We start from the raw sequence: 16,087 nt of genomic DNA, 5'->3' as shown, positions 1-16,087 counted from the left end.
ATGGTAGCTGGGCACGTACGGGAACAACCTAGATGCCCTTCAACGATGAATGGGTAGACAAACTGTGGTACACACACTAAAAAACAACGATGAATCTGTGAAGCATCTCATAGCATGGATGCATCTGGAGGGCACTATGCTGAGTGAAATAAGTCAATCAAGAAAGGACAAATATTGTATGAGACCACTGTTGTAAAAGCTCATGAAAAGGTTTACACACAAAAAGAAACAGTCTGGTGGAGGCCACGGTAGATGTGGTCCATTAGTCCTTTGGACTAATCTTTCCTTTGTGTCTTTAATTTTCTTCATTCTTCCTTGCTCCCAAAGGGGTAAGACCGGTGGAGTATCCTAGACGGCCACTTACAGGCCTTTGAGATCCCAGGCGCTACTCACCAAAGTAGAACGTACAACATTTTCCTTATAAATTCTGTTATGCCAACTGACTTAGATGTTGCCTGAGACCATGGTGCCCACGATTTGGCCCCTCAGGGAGTTTGGATATCTCCATGGAGCTACCTTGGCCTTGCTTTGTACAAGTTGTGCTGGCTTCCCCAGGACTGTGTACTGTCTTACCCTTCACCAAAGTTACCACTTATCTGTTGTCTATTGTTTTTCCATCCTCACCCCTCCGTTCCCTTGTAACCATCAAAAATTGTTTCTTTTTGTGTGTAAACCTTTTCATGAGTTTTTACAACAGTGGTCTCATACAATATTTGTCCTGTTTTGATTGACTTATTTCACTCAGCATAGTGCCCTCCAGATGCATCCATGCTATGAGATGCTTCACAGATTCATCGTTGTTTTTTAGTGTGTGTACCACAGTTTGTCTATCCATTCATCGCTGAAGGGCATCTAGGTTGTTTCCATCTTCTTGCTATTGTGAACAATGCTGCAATGAACATGGGTGTACATATATCTATTCATATGATGACTGTTATTTCTCTAGGATATATCCCTTCCCTAGGAGTGGGATTGCTGGATCATACAGTATTTCTATTCCTAGCTTTCTAAGGAAGCGCCATATCATTTTCCATAATGTTGTATCATTTTGCATTCCCACCAGCAGTTCATAAGGGTTCTGATCTCCCCGCATCCTCCCCAACATTTTTTAGTCCCTGTTTTATAGATTTGTGCCAGTAATGCTGGGGTGAGATGGTATCTCATCGTGGTTTTGATTTGCATTTCTCTGATGGCTAGAGATTGTGAGCGTTCCCTCATGCGTCTCCTGGCTGCTCGAATGTCTTCTTTGGTGAAGTGTCCGTTCATTTCCTTTGCCCATTTTTTAATTGGATTATTTGTCTCTTTGTTGCAGAGGTGTTGGATTTCCTTGTAGATTTTAGAGATCAGACCTTTACCTGATTTGTAATAGCCAAAACTTTTTTCGTAGTCTGTAGTTTCTCTTTTTACTCCTTTGGTGAAGTCTTTTGATGAGCATAAGTGTTTAATTTTTAGAAGATCCCAGTTATCTAGCTTATCCTCTGGAGCTTGTGTGTTGTTGGTTGGGATTTGTATCCTGTTAATGCCATGTATTAGGGCCTCTAGATTGATCCTATTTTTTCTTCTATAAACTTCATAGTTTTTGGCTTTATATTTAGGTCTTTGACCCATTTTGAGTTAGTTTTTGTGTATGGTGTGAGCTATGGGTCCTGTTTCATTTTTTTGCAGATGGACATCCAGTTTTGCCAGCACCATTTGTTAAAAAGACTGTCTTTTCCCCTTTTGATGTACTTTGGGCCCTTGTCAAAGATCAGGTGACCATAGTTGGGTGGATTTATATCTGGGTTCCCAATTGTGTCCCATTGGTCAATGTATCTGTCGTTGTACCAGTACCAGGCTGTTCTGACTACCACAGCTGTATAGTAGGTTCTGAGGTCAGGTAGTGTGAGTCCTCCTACTTTCTTCTTCTTCTTCAATAGTGTTTTACTATCTGGGGCCTCTTCCCTTTCCATATAAAGTTAACGATAAATTTTTCCATCTCTTTAAAGAATGTTGTTGGTATTTGGGTTGGGATTGCATTGTATTTGTAAATCACTTTAGGTAGAATTGTCGTTTTTACAATGTCGACTCTACCTATCCATGAGCATGGTGTGTTTTTCCATTTATGTAAATCTCTATTGGCATCCTGCAGTAGTGTTTTGTAGTTTTCCTTGTATAGGTCTTTTACATCCCTGGCTAGATTTATTCCCAAGTATTTTAATTTTTTAGGGGCTATGATAAATGGTATTTTTTTTCTGATTTCCTTTTCATTGTTCTCTTTATTCGTGTCTCGGAATCCAGCTGATTTTTGTATGTTTATCTTGTATCTTGCAACTCTCCTGAATCTTTCTATTAGCTCCATTAGTTTCCTCGTGGTGTCTTTTATCATATCATCCTCAAATAGGGAGAGTTTAACTTCTTCGTTACCAATTTGGATGCCCTTTATTTCTGTTTCTTAACTTATTGCTCTAGCTAAGACTTTCAACACAATGTTAAATAGGAGTGGTGATAAAGGGCATCCTTGTGTTGTTCCTGTTCTCAAGAGGAATGTTTTCAGCCTCTCTCCATTGAGAACGATGTTGGCCATTGGTTTTCCATAGGTGCCCTTTATTATGTTGAGAAATCTTCCTTCTATACCTATTTTATTGAGAGTTTTTATCAGGAATGGGTGTTGGACTTTGTCGAATGCCTTTTCTGCATTGATTGAGATGATCATGTGATTCTTTTCTTTCCTTTTATTTATGTGGTGGATTACATTGATTGATTTTCTAATGTTGAAACATCCTTGCATAACTGGTATGAATCCTACTTGGGCCATGGTGCATTATTTTTTTGATATTATGCTGAATTCTATTGGCTAGAATTTTGTTGAGAATTTTTCCATCTATATTCATGAGAGATATTGGTCTGTAATTTTCTTTTTTTGTGGTATCTTTGCCTGGTTTTGGCATCAGGGTTATGCTGGCTTCATAGACTGACTTTGGAAGTACCACTTCCTTTTCTATGTTCTGAGATAGTTTGAGAAGTACTGGCATAAGCTCTTTTCTGAATGTTTGGTAGAAGTCTCCAGTGAAACTAACTGGGCCAGGGCTTTTTTTGGTTGGGTTTTTTTTTATTATTATTATTACTTTTTCAATCTCTTCTCTTGTTATGGGTCTCTTCAGATTTTCAACGTCATTTTGTGTTAGTTTGTGTAGGTAGTGTGTCTCTAGAAATTTGTCCATTTCCTCTAGGTTTCCAAATTTGTTGAAGTATAGTTTTTCATGATACTCTGTTATGATCCTTTTTATTTCAGTTGGGTCTGTTGTAATGTCCCCCATTTCATTTCTTATTTGGGTTATTTGTGTTCTCTCCTGTTTTTCTTTTGTCAGTTTGGCCAGTGGTTTGTCAATTTTGTTGATCCTTTCGAAGAACCAGCTTTTGGTTTATTGATTCTTTCTATTGTTTTTCTATTCTCTATTTCATTTATTTCTGCTCTGATCTTTATTATTTCCTTTCTTCTGGTGGTTGTGGTCTTCCTTTGCTGATCTCTATTTGTTCAAGTTTTGTAACTAATGTTTTGATTTTGTCCCTTCTTTCTTGATGTGTGCATTTAGTGCTATAAATTGACCTCTGAGGACTGTCTTTGCTGTGTCCCAAAGGTTTTGGTATGATGTATTTTCATTCTCATTTATTCTAGGAACTTTTTGATTCCATCTTTGATTTCTTCTACTACCCAGTGGTTTTTAAGCAGGGTGTTATTCAGTTTCCATGTAATTAATTTTTTTTCCCTTACTCTTCCTGTTGTTTATTTCTGCTTTGATGTTATTGTGGTCAGAGAAGATGCCTTGTATTATCTCAATGTTTTAGATTTTGTTGAGGGTTGCTCTGTGGCCTAAGATGTGGTTTATTCTGGAGAACATTCCATGTGTGTTGGAAAAGAATGTGTACTTTGCAGCTGTTGGGTGGAGTGTTCTATATATGTCTATGAGATCAAGTTGGCTGATTGTGCTCTTTAGCTGTTCTGTATCTTTGCTGAGTTTTTTTCTAGATGTTCTGTTCCTCACTGAGAGTGTTGTGTTGAAGTCTCCTACTATTACTGTGGAACTGTCAATTTCTGTTTTCACTGCTGTTAGAGTTTGTTTTATGTAATTTGAAGCCCTGTCATTGGGTGCATAGATGTTTATTATGGTTAAGTCTTCATGATGCCCTTCTTTGTCTTCCATGGTGGATTTTGTTTTAGTCAATCTTATCTGAGATTAGTATTGCCACTCCTGCTCTTTTTTGGAAGTTATTTGCTTGATATATTTTTCCATTCTTTGATTTTTAATAAATTTCTGTCTTTGTTTCTAAGGTGTGTCTCTTGTAGACAGCATATTGATGGATACTGTTTTTTTTTTTTTTAATCCATTCTGTGTCTCTTTATGCCTGCATTTAGGCCATTTACATTCAGTGTCATTATGATAGGTATGAGTTTATTGCTGTCATTTTGTAGCGCTTTTTTTGTGTGTGTGTGGTGCTAACATTTCCTTTGTTCCTCTTACTCTTCTGTGCTAAGTTCTTTTTGTTTGTGATTTTTTTTTTTTTGTAGATTTTGTTCTTATTGATACTTTATGTTTTTCTTCTTTGTTTTGATGAGTAAGTTTGTTAACTTTCTTTGTGGCTACCTTGAAATTTACCCTTATCTTCCTAGGTTTGAACCAGTCTATTATTACTTGTTATCTCCTTGCTTTCCTCTCCATTACAAAGTTCTATACCTATACCGTTTATTCCCTCTTTTATTGTTCTGATGTTGTTGTCATTTACAGATTAACCTCTCTGGTTCCCTGTTGCAACCTAAAAGTCATTTCCTAGGTTGGTATCTGGCTGGTACAATCTTGCATCCTAGATTCAGTCTGTGTTCTGATGTTGTTTGTTCTCAGACTGAAGGACTCCCTTTAATAATTCTTATAAGTTTTGTTTGTTTTTACGTATTTCCTTAATTTCTGTTTATCTGGAAATGTCCTAATTTCACCACCACATTTGTGCATATCGCAGGTTGTTAGTGAGTCTTCCTCCAATCCTGATGCCACGCTCTTCTTCATACAGCCCAGCTTCTTGAATTATTTGCTCAGCATAGATTGAATAGGTATGATGAGAATATACAACCCTGACGCTCACCCTTCCTAACTTTAAACCACCCAGTATCTCTTATTCTGTTCAAACGCCTGCCTTTTGATCTATCTACAGGTTCCTCATGAGCACAAATAAATGTTCTGGAATTCCCATTCTTCGAAATTTTATCCATAATTTGTTGATCCACACAGTTGAATGCCTTTTCATAGTCAATAAAACACAGGTAAACATTTTTCTGGTATTCTCTGCTTTCAGCCAGGATCCATCTGACATCAGCAGTGATATCCCTCATTCCACGTCCTCTTCTGGATCCAGCTTGAATTTCTGGCAGTTCCCTATTGATGTACTGCTGCAACCACTTTTGAATGATCTTCACCAAAATTTTACTTGCATGTGATATTAATGATTTTGCTGGATAATTTCTGCATTTGGTTGAATCACCTTCCAACTGGAAGAGATCCATATTTATGGCTATTCCAAAGAAAGGTGATCTTCCCGTTTTAGGGAAGTACAAAGAGAGGCTGGAAGGGAGGAGATTTGTCCAGAGTTGAGAGGAAACTTATGCACTCAACAACTGCTCCCAAAGCATCCTCCGGGTCCTCGAGGGCTTGGGGTCCCCACAGTGAGCCCACAGTGATGGGCTGGGCAGTCCCAGAAGAAGCCCTGACCTGGCTAAGGAGCAGGGAGTGCTTCCTGAAGGAAGGGACATGACCCAAGCCTTCGGCCACCAAAGGGTCGTTGAACATCAAGCCCTGCACTTTCTGCAAGGGAGGGGTGTCAATGCCTCTGCCCTGAGGGGACTCATGCTGGGCCTGTCCATGAGGTTAGGCCTGACTCTAATCAGGATGGCCCAGAGGTGCCTCTGTTCACTGGGAGGGGCAAGCATTCTGCCTATGAAAGGAAGAGACCAGTGAATGTCCTCCCAAACATCACACTTTACTCTAGGGCCATGGGGCAGCTGGTGAGGCGAGCTCCAAACACTGGATTAACACCTGGCCCAGTGCACCTTCTGGGTGTCCACCTGCACCCTCCTACCCCTTGAAGTCCAAAGACTCAGGCCTCGGTCTTTGCCCCAGTTCATCTGCACTGGCACCCCAGGGATCTCATCCTGTCTCCTCTTTTAGACACGCTCTAACGTAACTGTACCCTGTAACCTGATGACACAATATGAGATCCCTTTTTTGTTTTTGCTGTTGTTAGTTGCCATCCAGCGGGCTGTGACTCATGGAGACCCCGTGTACAACAGAACCAAACATTGCCTAGTCCTGTGCTATCTTCAGGATGGTTGGTATGTATCTCTGTTATCTAGTGCTGCTATAACAGAAACTCTACAAGTAGATGGCTTTAACAAAGGGAAATTTATTTTCTCACAATCTAGTAGCTAGATGTCCAAATTCAGGGTGTCAGCTCCTGGGGAATGCTTTCTCTCTCTGTCAGCTCTAGAGGAGGTTCCTTGTTCTCAATCTTCCCCCAGACTAGGAGCTTTTCCTTGCAGGAAACCCTTGTCCAAAGGACGCCTTCTACTCCCAGCACTGCTTTCTTGGTGGTCTCCCCGTTCAGCTTGCTTCCCTTTCCTTTCATCTTTTGTAAGATAAAAAGTGGGGCAGGCCACACCCCAGGGAAACTCCCTTTACACTGGATCAGAGATGTGACTTTAGTAAGGGTGTTACAGTCCCACCCTAATCCTCTTTAACACAAAATTGCAATCACAAAATGGAGAACAACCACACAATACTGGGAATCATGGCCTAACAAAGTTGACACATATTTTGGGGGCATACAATTCAATTCATGATATTCTACTCTTTGGCCCCCAAAAATTCATGTTCTTGCTACATGTAAGACACATTCACCCCATTATATCATAGCGAAAGTCTTAAAGCAGCTACAAGTCCAAAATTCAAATATTCCTCTTCATCTGTGAAATCTAGAATACAAGTTATCTGCTTCCAAAGGGCACAAGCTAGACATTTCCATTACAAATGTGAGAAACTGGAGGAAAGAAGGCATAGCAGCCACCAAACAAATCAACCAAACACATTACATTAGCCCTCTTTCTTTGAAAATAATCCTCTGTTCTGTGAGACCATTTACGCAACAGCCCTGCCCTCCAGACTCTAGGTGTTAACCACACTCTCTGGATTCTGAGTGGAGGCCCCTTGGCCCTGGGCTTCGGTCTGCCTTCCAGGCCCACTGGGACAGCAACTCTGCTCCCTCAGCTTTAGGCGCTCCATTCTCCTAGTCCGTCTGAGTGACAACTCCACCGGTAGAAACACCAGAGCTCATGGCTCCACCCTTTGAAACCCCTGAGGTCGTGGTCATGCCTTTTGAGACAGAGGCAGCTCAGCTTCCTGTGTTCTTTGTCTCTTCAGCTTCTGCTTCCTGGTTCCTTGGCCTTTTGGCCCTTGGGCCTCACACCCGCATCTACCTTGCTGGGGCAAGTGTTCCAAAGCTCAGTAGCTCCACTGTTAAGTGTCCAGAGACACCACACTCTACCAGGAAGCCTCCACACAGGCACTCAGCTCTCTGGCTCTGTGGGTCAGCTCCAGCGCTGGCTGGTACTGGTCTCCTGGTTCTGCTGCGGCCAGTTTGCTGCAGCTGCCGGTCCTCTGCTGCTGTTTCTCACCATCTGTGCCTTCTCCAGTGTTAACGGCTTTCCTCACTTCCTCCTGAGTCTTCTATCCATTCACAGTTTCAAAACCGCTTCCGCATTTTAGGTGTCTGTTAGAGCAACACCCCACTCTCTTGGTATAAAATTCTGTCTTAGTTATCTAGTGCTGCTATAACAAATTCAACAAGTGGATGGCTTTAACAAAGAAAAATTAATTTTCTCCCAGTCTGGTAGCTAGACTTCCAAATTCAGGTTGTCAGCACCTGAGGAAGGCTTTCTCTCTCTGCTCTGGAGGAAGGTCCTTGTCACCAATAATCCCCAGACTAAGAGTTTTTCCATGCAGGAATCCCAAGTCCAAGGGACATGCTGTGTTCCCGGCACTGCTTTCTTGGTGGTATGAGGTCTCTCCTCTTGGCTTGCTTCCCTTTTATCTCTTGTAAGATAACAGGTGGTGCAGAGTACACTCCAGGGAAACTCCCTGTACATTGGATCAGGGATGTGACCTGAGCAAGGGTGTTATAATCTCACCCTAATCTTCTTTAATGTAAAATTACAATCACAAAATGGAGGACAATCACTCAATACTGGGAATTATGGCCTAACCAAGTTGACACATATTTTGGGGGGACACAATTCAATCCATGACAGTATGTTCCAGTCCATTGTTGCAGCCACTGTGTATTTTGAGTGCCTTCTCCTCCTTGGGGGCTTGTCTTCTAGTGCTATATCGGGCAATGTTCTGTGTGATCCATAGGGTTTTCAATGGCTGATTTTCAGAAGTAGTTTGTCTTAGTCTGCAAGCACTGGTAGTTTGTCTTAGTTTGCAAGCACTGCTGAAACCTGCCCACCATGGGTGACCCTGCTGGTATTTGAAATACCTGTGGCATAGCTTTCAGGATCACAGAAGCACTCAAGCCATCACCAGACTACACACTTACAGACAGATGGAAGGATTGAACAGGAATGGGGCTAGTTCTAGGTCGAAACGCCTCTCAAAACAAGGAAACCAAAGTGACACCTTGTGTCTTCATTTCCTGGGGCTGCAGAAGCAAAATACCACAAAGTGGATGGCTTTAAACGATAAAAAGTAATTATCTTATAGCTCTGAAGGCTAGAAATCTGAGTTCAGGGTTTAAGCTGTGTCGATTCCTTCTGAGGCTCAGAGGGATAGTCTGGTCCATGCCCCATCCTGGCTTCTGATAGGTCTGGGCATTCCTTGGCTTGCAGCTGCAGTGCCACAGGGAATCTAACTCTGTCTCTCTGTCTCTTCTCCTCTTTTGTAAGGACACTACTCATGTTGGATTAAGACCCACCCTACTCCAGTGTTGCAGGGTTTTGTTCAGCACGACTCGTCTCAGCCAATAAACGAGAGGCTGAGGTGGGAGATGAGAAAAGTGCTTTCACTTCATTGCACAAGGAAAGGAACAGTCAAGCTGCTCCCACAAAGACTACTCATTAGGGTGAGGGAGAAGGTTACTTTTATGGGGTTTACAAGCAGGAAGTTCATGTAACTTATACCAGCAACACTCTTTTTATTTTTTTATTGTGCTTTAAGTGAAAGTTTACAAATCAAGTCAGTCTCATACAAAACCTTATACACACCTTGCTATATACTCCTAGTTTCTCTCCCCCTAATGAGACAGCACATTCCTTCTCTCTACCCTGTGTTTCTGTGTCTATTCAGCCAGCTCCGGTCCTCCTCCGCCTTCATATCTCCCCTCCAGACAAGAGCTGCCCACATAGTCTCATGTGTCTACTTGAGCCAAGAAGGCCACTCCTTACCAGTATCATTTTCTGTCTCGTAGTCTAGTCCAATCCCTGTCTGAAGAGTTGGCTTCGAGAATGGTTCCTGTCTTGGGCTAAGAGAAGGTCTGGGGACCATGACTTCTGGGGTCCCCCTGGTCTCAGTCAGACCGTTAAGTCTGGTCTTTTTACTAGAATTTGAGATCTGCATCCCACTGTTCTCCTGCTCCATCAGGGATTCTCTGTTGTGCTCCCTGTCATGGCAGTCATCGGTTGTAGCCGGGCACTATCTAGTTCTTCTGGTCTTAGGCTGATATAGTCTTTGATTTATGTGGCCCATTCTGACTCTTGGGCTAATACTTACCTTGTGTCTTTGGAGATCTTCATTCTCCTTTCTCCAGGTGGGTTGAGACCAGTTCTTGCATCTTAGATGGCTGCTTCATCAGCAACACTCTTAATCACGCTACACAGGCACAATGTGGTTTACATATAACTTCATGCATTGCATGTTCAGAAAATAGCAGTTAAACTTCACCCAGAGATGGGAAAGTTTCTATGTATGAGGTACTTAATGAGCTAAAAGGTTATCCAGAATATCAACATGGTGCCTAAACTGGTTTCCGCCGATTTCCTCTAGTTCTGGGCAGCAGTTAAGGAAATGGGAGCCAGGATTTTAATGTAAAGCTACAGGATGAGTCAAGCAAGCTGCTTGAAGCAGTGGAATTTTCTGCAGCCTGGGGACCTCTGTCTTGCCAGTATGACCTAACATTAACCCAACTTATAGCATCTTTAAAGACCCTATTTTCAAATAAGGGCACATTCACAGGTACTGGGGTTAGGACTTCACCATATCTTTTTTGGGGACACAATTCAATCTGTAAATCTTATTCCAGCAATACACACGCGCACACACACACACACATGCACGCACGTACACTTGATCATTTTAGTCTGATATTTTGTGCCTCTGTTCCTTTTATGAAACATAAACTTTTTTTTTTTTAAATCAACGTAAGGTCAGTCCCTCATGATTGAGGGACAATTTGCTGGTTTTCTGTTTTCAAAAGCTACTTTGGACATAAGTGAGAGAAAATACTCCCCACCCTCCCCCACCCTGGAGTCAGTCAAAGACTGGCAGCATAATTTCATGTTGTTAAGAGACGTTAGAGAGACTACAACCCTCTTTGCATTTGTGTTTTCTAAGAATCTCATGCAAATTCCATAACCAAAGCTTAGTGACATGAAAGTCCATATAATGAAGCAGTACTACAGAATGATCGTGAGGCAAAGAATGCAGGTGTGTTCTGCCATTCATAACAAAAGAAAAAAGAAATATAAAAGAATGGCACACCCGTGGCTGGCTCCCTTTTTAGGTTCTTTCTTCTGGTTTCCCCCCCAAGCAAGCCTAGTCAGTAATCAACCAGTTAGTTGTTCCCTTTTGTTGCTATAACAATAACTCCCTGCATTTCAAATGCTCTGCCATAGAAAAGAAAGAATCATAATGCAAAATGGAGGAATTACATCTGAATGGTATTATTCCAGGCTTTATTAAATTTCCTCTTACAAATGTTTATGAAGTCAGAGAGTTGGTGCCCGCCAAGCAGCAAATTCCACATTAATAAGCATCAGGGGGCAGCGAGTTTTCAGGAAGGAGGAAATACAGACCCATGTTCCAAGGTGCTGGGCTTCCCATTTGTTTTCTCCCAAATTAGCTGTTCCTGCCAGCAGCTGGATCTAAGACATGCCCTGCTTTTAACTGTATTAAAACTCTGAAGCCAAGATCTCCCCACTGACTTGGGGCTGTGACAGCCAGGTTGAGCCAGGAGGAGTCTAGGAGAAGATTTCCCCCCTCTCCCATATGACCGAGGACCCTGTGATCTGACAAGTGAAGAGGCTTTCTTAACTGCTGGTTAGCCAAGCCAGCTTTAATTCTGGAATCCAGATTTCTGGGGTCCATGGAGTTGGGGTACCCATCAAGGCAATAGTCTATTCAATGTCCTTTTGAAACTTGAGACTTGAAGACACAAGTTTCTAGACGTAACCTTTGAGTCAAACAATGGTCTAGATAAACTAGTAAGACCTTTTTGCTTTGGGCTGTATGAAACCCGTCCTGACCATAAATTGTTTATCATTTCTGTTCCAGCCCCATTTCCATGGCAATGCCAGTAAGATTGGGTATAAAAGTCTTTGGGGGTTATCTCGTCTTTGGAACATTTTTGACTCTCTAGTCTAAATGTTACCCCAGTTTGCAAATCCTGTATTATATAAACTTCAATCAATTTCTATAATTGGATTAATATGACTTTTGTTTTAATACCAAGGACCCCCACACTCCCATCATGTGTCTTGGTCCCCAGTTTCAGAGAAAATGTGTTTGTTTTTTTTGGTGTTTTGTTAGTTGGTGTTTAGTTGACTTTGACTCATGGAGACCTCAGGTGTGTTACTAATAAGGATTCTGTGGCCCAGTTTGACACAGGGATTAGGTCTTTGCAATTTCCTTTGTGATGAAAAAAAAAATCCAAACTCACTGAAATTTGGATTTAAAGTTTATTCTGAGCAACTATTCTATGTGCATATCCGAAAAAACCCAAACCCACTGCCCTCAAGTAGATTCTGACTCATAGAGACCCTATAGGTCAGAGTAGAACTGCCATATAGGGTTTCCAAAGCTGTAAATACTTGTGGAAGCAGACTGCCACATCCTTCTCCCACGGAGCAACTGGTGGGTTTGAACTGCCAATCTTTTGGTTAGCAGCTGAGCGTTTTAACCACTGCACCACCAGGGCTCCTCATATGCATATTCGGAGGCCATTTTGATTCCAGAATGCTGTGCAATGGATCACTTTTATGGGCCTTTCTCACCATGGTCATACAACTCCCACCAAGGCAGGTGGGGCTATGTGAATGAGTTGCTTTTGGCCTACAAGAGGATTGGATAGCTTGTCAATAATGTAAATAAAGTGAACAGTACCCTCGTGGGGATGGGACTATGTAAATGAGGTGTATGGAACACAAACAAGAGAATTGGTCAGTTTTGCCATCTGGCTAGGCTTAAAAGACAGGCAATTCCACAGCAGAGAGGGGACCTCACAACCATCAAGAAAGAAGAGCCGGGAGTGGAGGGCGTTCTTTGGACCGAAGATCCCTGTGCTGAGAGCCTCCTAGATTCAGTAGACAGAGAGAGCTCTAACGCCAAAAGATGTTGAAAAGCAGCAGCAGAGAAATGGCAGCAGTAGAAGCAGCAGAAACAGGAGACTGGCAAGAGATGGCACAGTGGGCTTCCGAGCCCACAGAGCGAGACAGCTGAGAGCCTTCAGGCAGGCGGCTTCTTAGAGGAAAAGGGTACCTCTGTACACTTGGTGGAGAAGCTGAGCTCACCAACCACTGAGTGAGAAAGCTAAGCCCCTCGGGGCCGTGGCTTACTGGCAGACTGGGTTGCCTCCAGGCATTTATCAGTGGAGCTAAAAGAGCTTCGTGACAATTGCCTAAGGAGGGCAGTGGCCAGGGGACCAGAGAGAGGCGTGCCTGTGGGCATGACTGAGAATAGGCCGTCCTGATCAAAGAGCTGTATCCTGAGCCTTCCTGAACCTGAATTGTAACCTGTTGCTTCCTTAATAAACCCCGTAATCATGAGTATTGTCTGTGAGTTCTGTGTGGCCATTGCAACAAATTATGGAACCCAGCAGATAAGTAGAGTGCTGCAGGAGGGACAGTTGGTGTCACAAGTGGTAAAAATGTTGGAAGGTAAAGACATGTCTGACGTCCACCTCATAGGAATCAGCCTTGGGCTGTTGATCTTGGTTCTCTTTCCCCCTTGTGAAGTTAGAGGAGGTCAGAGGCGCCATTTTTACACAGAAAAAGAAAATGGCTCTAAGAAGCTAGGTGCAATGGTCTTATACAGAGAAGAGGAGGAAGAAATACAGAAGATCAACCATTGGGTAATCGTAACATGATTGCAACCTGACACCCCCTCTTTGCTGAGGTCCACTGATAATCAGGTTACCTCTGGTCTGGCTGCTAATAGTTTGGCCCTCCACCTACCTGCAGCCATGAGAATCTACGAGATTTAAACCAGGAGGTAACGGTTTGAGGACTGTCATTTTCTAGCAGGATAAGACAAATTTCTATTGCTGTAGAGCAGTTTCTGGCAGGCTTCTGCAATATGTAAGGGCACCCTGAGCCCTGGTGGTGCAGTGGTTAAGTGCTCGACTGCTAACCAAAAGATCAGCGGTTTGTACTATCAGCCACTCTGAGGGAGAAAATTGTGCCAGTCTGCTTTTGTGAAGATTACAACCTGGAAAACCCTATGGGGGCAGTTTTACTATGTCCTATTAAAAAAAAAAAAAAAAACCTATTGCCATCGAGTCAATTCAGACTCATAGCGGCCCTATAGGACAGAGTAGAACTGCGCCATAGGGTTTCCAAGGAGAGGGTGGTGGGTTTGAACTGCCGACCTTTTTGTTAGCAGCCGTAGTGCTTGACCACCGTTACACCAGGGATCCTACGGGGTCGCTATAAGTCGGACTTGATGGTAATGGGTTTTGTTTTTTGATTTTAAGGGCACCTTAAAACTGAGGTGCCTGGCATAACTAAGCGACTGACACAAGTCTGAATAAAAATTCCCTTTTGCTCTAAATTCCTGCTTCTGCTTTCAGAATATGTGCACACCCCCCCCCCCCCCACCGCTTGAATGAGCAAGTATGTGATTGTACTTAAGACTGTTGCCTGATTAGGGTCCCTGCCCTGGAGCAGCTGAGCCAATGAAACATACTCCAAGTGAGAGAGAGTGAGAAAGTTTATTAAGGAGATGCATACATCACCCTGGACCTGGCAGCAACACAGGCTGTCTCTGTGGAGTCCCGAAGTGCAGTTTTACATTAGAGCTTATATAGAATCTTACAAGGGTTACAGGTGTCTTTGTGGTCCCCTGCCAGACATTTCTTTATTAGGCTAAAGATATACATATCTGATACCTGGGCTCCAACTGTCCTGTGAGGGTTGTATGCCACAGGTAGTCCAGACAGAACAAAAGGTTATTTGCATCAGTTTAAAACAAAGAACAAAGTCATTAACACTTGGTCAAAACAAAGTCATTAACGGAGGTGTGTGAAGGAGGCAGGCAGACAAGTAGAAGAACGTATGGGTTCATCGTGGCATTAGTTATGTCAAGCTCTCAGTTGCCCATTTTGAAACAGGAGAAAACACGCTGGGGCGCATTGGGGTCACAAGACTATGATAAAAATGTTCTGTTCTCAGAAACGATGCTGGTAGACAAAGCTATGGTCTATAGTTCAATGAGTGATAAGAATGTTCTGGAAGGAGAAGGACGAAAATGTCCTCCTAAAAGAGGTTCATGTAAAATTGTCCACAGGAAATTACTATGCAAAGTCTCTGTAACCAACATTGTGAAAGTAGTGATTCATGTGTAACCTCCAGCCCTCCCTATAAAAATCCCTCTCTCCTTGTGGAGAAGTTCCATGTGCTAAGACAGGGGCCCCCAGGCTTCGAAAATTCTACTGCCTCAAGCAGCTTGCTTGGCACGCCCTGTAGCTTTACATTAAAATCCTGGATTCCCTCCTGAACTGCTGCCCCAAACTACAGAAAACTGGCAGAAACTGGCTTAGGCACCATATTGACATTCAGGATAAACTTTTAGACCTCATACATGGTAAAAAGACAGGAAAGAAAGAAAAGTCCAAGATGGATGTCAGAAGATACTCTGAAACTTGCTCTTCAACATCGAGTAGCTAAAGCAAAAGGAAGAAATGGTGAAGTAAAAGAGCTGAACAGAAGATTTCAAAGGGCAGCTCGAGAAGACAAAGTAAAGTATTATAATGACATGTGCAAAGAGCTGAAGTTAGAAAGCCAAAAGGGAAGAACACGCTTGGCATTTCTCAAGTTGAAAGAATTGAAGAAAAAATTCAAGCCATCAGTTGCAATACTGAAGGATATCATGGGGAAAATAGTAAATGACGCAGGAAGCATCAAAAGAAGATAGAAGGAAAATACACAGTCATTATAACAAAAAGAATCAGTCAACATTCAGCTATTTCAAGAGGTGGCATGTGATCAGTAACCGATGGTACTGAAGGAAGAAGTCCAAGGTGCTCTGAAGGCATTGGCGAAAAACAAGGCTCCAGGAATTGGTGGAATATCAATTGAGATGTTTCAACAAACAGATGCAGCGCTTTAGGTGCTCACTCGTCTATGCCAAGAAACATGGAAGACAGCTTCCTGGCCAACTGGCTGGAAGAGATCCATATTTATGCCTATTCCCTTTAAGAAAGGTGATCCAACCGAATGTGGAAATTATAGAACAATATCATTCATACCAAATGCAGGCAAAATTTTGCTGAAGACCATTCAAAAACAGCTGCAGCAGTATATCGACAAGGAACTGCCAGAAATTCAGGCCGGTTTCAGAAGAGGACGTGGAACCAGGGATATCATTGCTGATGTCAGATGGATCCTGGCTGAGAGCAGAGAATACCAGAAGGATGTTTACCTGTGTTTTATTGACTATACAAAGGCATCCGGCTGTGTGGATCATAACAAACTGTGGATAACACTGCGAAGAGTGGGAATTCCAGAACACTTAATTGTGCTCATGAGGAACCTTTACATAGATTGAGAGGCAGTTGTTCGGACAGAACAAGGGGATAC

The sequence above is a fragment of the Elephas maximus genome, chromosome 4, assembly GCF_024166365.1.
Source record: "Elephas maximus indicus isolate mEleMax1 chromosome 4, mEleMax1 primary haplotype, whole genome shotgun sequence".
NCBI lineage: Eukaryota > Metazoa > Chordata > Mammalia > Proboscidea > Elephantidae > Elephas > Elephas maximus.
This window is presented reverse-complemented; position numbering follows the sequence as displayed.